The sequence below is a fragment of the Stegodyphus dumicola genome, chromosome 8 (assembly GCF_044657685.1).
Source record: "Stegodyphus dumicola isolate Sdum_Otavi_A_Nest chromosome 8, ASM4465768v1".
Classification (NCBI taxonomy): Eukaryota; Metazoa; Arthropoda; class Arachnida; order Araneae; family Eresidae; genus Stegodyphus; species Stegodyphus dumicola.
The window spans coordinates 42,500,328-42,504,794 of NC_140775.1; the positions used below are offsets into that span (position 1 = coordinate 42,500,328).

Below are 4,467 nucleotides of genomic sequence, written 5' to 3' on the forward strand. Positions count from 1 at the left end.
CGATGCATCACCATGGTCATCGAAATTAACAAACCACTGCTGGTGTAAGGAATATATTGTTTTCTGTGTTAACTGGAATTTAAGACAAATTTTTTTCGTATATCACGGTTAATCGGCTAATTTCAGTATATTAATACTAATTTATATTTTTTAAATAAATTTTTATTTCCGTTATAAATCCTTATATATTGTCTTATGCTTAATATATTCTTTTCTGTGCTAACTTGAATTTAATACACATTTATTTTCGTATATCACGTTTAACCGGTTAGTTTTACATCTACATGCTTATTATCTGTGAATTTTTACTACCATATGCTTAATATATTGTTTTGTCTCCTAATTTGAATTTACATGCACTAAAAATCACGTTTACAAAATATCACGTTTACGGATCGGCTCATCGTCGATGAACGGCGAGCTTGGCGAGTAAAAATGCAACGGCGCCAACGGGTTCTCAGCGGATGAAAACCACTAGCGTCTACATCTCAAAACGGCAGTCTATAAGAGAGGCGATTCTATTATTTTCATCGGGGAGTAGGGGAGTTAGAATGGTTTTCTGAGGAATGCAACGGCAGTGGACTATATGTTTGCTTACATTTGGAAGTTCAAAAAATTGCTAAGGTGGATTGCCTTAGTTTCTACAGTTACTTACAGGGAAATATTAGGCAGTTTTTTCGGTTTGCTGATAGAGGGCAAATAGACAATTTACCTTTATAATCCGCGTTTATCTATTTAAACTTCAGAAGATTTAAGATGAAGCGAATATATTTAACACAACAGAACATAATCTTAAGACTTGTAAATCTTTTAAAAGACAACAGCAAATTTTTAAACATTACTGTAAAAAATATCTTCTCTTCTAATTAAAATAAATAATAAGATAATGGATGGATGAATTGTTAATTATATGATAACTATGCATTTATAAAAAGTTTTTAATAATGAACTATAAATAATATTTTTAATTATCGATGTATTCTTTTTTAAAAGATTTACAAGTCTTAAGCTTGCGTTCTGTTGTGTTAAATATATTCACTTCATCTTAAATCTTCTGAAGTTTAAATAGATAAACGCGGATTTATAAAGGTAAATTTTCTATTTGCCCTCTATCAGCAAACCAAAAAAACTGCCTAATATTTCCCTGAAAGTAACTGCAGAAACTAAGGCAAACCACCTTTGCAATTTTCTGAACTTCCTAATGTAAGCAAAAATCGTGGACTGCCGTTGGCGTTCCTCAGAAAACCATTCTAACTTCCCTACTCCCCGATGAAAATAATAGAATCGCCTCTCTCATAGGCTGCCGTTTTAGGATGTAGACGCTAGTGATGAAAACCCAATCCGTGTTTCTCGTTGCTCAGAGAGAAAGCTCAGGATAGGTAAAGATATGTTTCAAACGATATATATATATATATAGCTTCAGTTTATTAATTAATAAAGAAATGATATTAGCTTTTCTGCAGTATCTATCAAATATTTTTGTTTTGTTAAAAATAAACCTAATCTAGTTGAAGAATTTCACATGAAAATGATGGGTTTCTTTGTAGTAAATGCAGACCTTAGATGAACATCCAAGCCTTTAAAAGTCTGAGGAGGAAAAGTGCTTTTTGTGATATAGTCAACATAATGAAATTTTGTGTATTATATATGTGTTCATGTATTTCCTAAAAGCTGCTCAAGATTTGCATGGAAAGAAATGTGTTAGATCTTACACAAGAGTAAACGCAGTCATTTTATGTAAGCAAGTCACTAGAAGATGCATGTACATAAAATTCTGAAGTACTCTTAGTTAATTATTTCACATTTTTTAAATTATTATTTTAAATAGCATAATGCATGCATTTTTTGGGAAGCTGAGAATCTGAACACTGATACAAGTTTTCACAAAATGAACTAAGCAACATTCAATATGGACTAATTTTTTTCCTGTCCATGTAGAAGTTTCTTAAGGCTCTACTTTTCATGGATGTACTTGTTTGCTTTAATTAAAATACATAAGATAATTCTGAAACATCTGTTCCAAGATGCATCTGGAAAGCCATCTTCATCAACATAAAAAACGTGCATATGTGACTTGTGCTTTGTAATTTTATAGCCATGATTTATAGGTAGATACATTACATTTCTGTCCTGAAACATAAATGCATGATATATGTTGACAATACATATAAGAAACCGTATTTGTGTAAGCAGGGTGATATCAGGAAGCATATCAAGCATACTATTACAAAAGTGCGGGACAATAAGATAAAAATTTATGTTTTTTGTGTAGTGAATTGCATAAAAAGATAAATTACTATTCACAGTGATGAGAAGCAGCATCAAAACGATACATATAGCGAATCATTTATATATAGGAAATTCATTTCGAAAGTGGTATGCATATTGGTTAGAAATGTTACATGTGTGATATTTATAATAAATTGTTATGTAATGTATATATTTATGTGCAATTGCATGTCTGTGCTATATATGTTTAAACTCTTTGCATTGAAAGGTGAATTAAAAAACATGTATGCTCATACTGATGAGAAGCCACATGAAAGTTATTCATATATTAAATTCCACTGATGAGAAACAGTATACATGTGATATATGTAAAAAATCCTTTGCACTGAAAATTAAGGTTACGTATGCTTATTCAGACTAATGAGAAATGCATATGCAACCATTTCCAATGAAAAATAATTTAAAGGCAGATATGCTTATCTATGGCAGTGATAAGCAGCATCAGTATGATATACCTAGCAAGTCATTTACAAAGGAAATACATTTAGAGAATCAAATGCTTAATCACATTGATGAGAAATTGTATGTATGCAGTATTTGTAGCAAGTCACTTGTATCAAAAGGCAATTTAAAGTTACATATATTTACTCACACTGATGAAAAACCATATGCATGCGATATTTGTAGCAAATCATTTGGACGCAAAAGCAATTTAAAAAGGCATTTTCTTATTCACACCAATGAGAAACCACACACGTGTGATATTTGCAATGAGTCATTTTCACACAAAAGCACTTTAAAGAAGCATTCAGTTACTCACCATAATGAGAAACCACAGGCATGTCATGTATGTGGCAAACTATTTGCACTGAGACGTAATTTAAAGGAACATATGCATACTCACATTGATGAAAAACCACCTGTATGTGATATATGTGGCAAACAAGTTCCATCAAAAAGTAAGTTAAAGAAACACATGCTTTGCCACTAGCGGCTCAAAACAGGGATGGCTGTGAGCGGCTCCTTACGGAAGGTCTGTTATGCGCATGCTCACGGACATTTTGGCTATTATGCGCCACTTGGCGTTGTTTCTATCAATTATCGGAAAATTCGAATGTGAGAGTGGTTCCTTTTTCACTTTATATATAAATAATATTTTTCACGCATATGATAACTGTTTCAAATGCTGAAAATGAAAGATCTGCTATATAGACAGAGTTCATTGTGAACAATGAAAACTGAACAGTTAAATATTAAAATTCTTTCCGTGAAAACATTCACGTTCAGCTTCCGAGCCATCACTAGGCAGAAGAGACATTTTTCGAATATTATGATAGTGCTTCTGAGAACAAAATAAGAGAAATTCCTGTCATAAAAATAAATATTTTGGGTGCTAGTTTCCTTAAGAAAGGTCCTCCATGGAAGCATCGCTTCCCTTAGGCAGATAGTCCATATGAAGTTAACCTAACCTGAAAGTAATAATTTTATTATGGATTGATTTGAAGACATTTTTAACAAACTAAAAAAAAAAAAAAAAAAAAAAAAACTACAAATTTCAGAATTTTTTCTCTAATAACCATAATCATATTTATTTAGTTTTGGAATAATTATTTGAGTATTTTCCATTCATATATAACTTAAATGCTCATGTAGATTACAAAAAAATATTTTCCTAAATTTTAAAATGTTCTATGGGAATCAAAGCTATTACATTTAAAGAGGTTTGCTAGTTTAATTGAGAATGATGAAATGTGTGCTAGCTACCTAACAGAAGGAATACCTTCACTGAGAACTAAGGGATTAGGATTATTTGGATTATGGAAAAGTATTTTACAGATATCTGCCTTTAGGAGGAATGCCTCACGACCAACAATAGAAACTTCCACAGAAGCTCTAGGGTTATATCAGAATCTCCTTCTAAACAAACCTTCCAACTTCATGATTGAAATTCATCGTTGCATAATATAGTAAAATTAACTTTCTTACATCAGATTTCAACCGCTTTATATACCTATTATGCAGTCATTTTATTAGTATCGTTATATTATTTATGCCCCATTTTAGAGAATTTTAAAAATGCAAATTAAAAAAAAATAATAATGAAATAGTGGCAATACATGTTTACTGACTTTCGTAAATGTTTCTCTTATGTAGTGTGATTAATTGAGTATGACGTACTTCTTCATTTATGCTTTCATCACCTATAAATTTAGATTTTAGAAGTATTAAATGTTTAAA

The 4,467-nt window shown here is 31.1% G+C and overlaps 1 long non-coding RNA gene across 1 annotated transcript; it reads left to right on the forward strand.

Moving 5' to 3' along the window:
* Positions 1 to 1,173: 1,173 nt before the first annotated feature.
* LOC118192608 (uncharacterized) lies at positions 1,174 to 3,627 on the forward strand. The gene is made up of 2 exons (XR_004758786.2): positions 1,174 to 1,379; positions 1,548 to 3,627. It is a non-coding gene; the product is annotated as an uncharacterized LOC118192608 (long non-coding RNA).
* Positions 3,628 to 4,467: the final 840 nt, after the last annotated feature.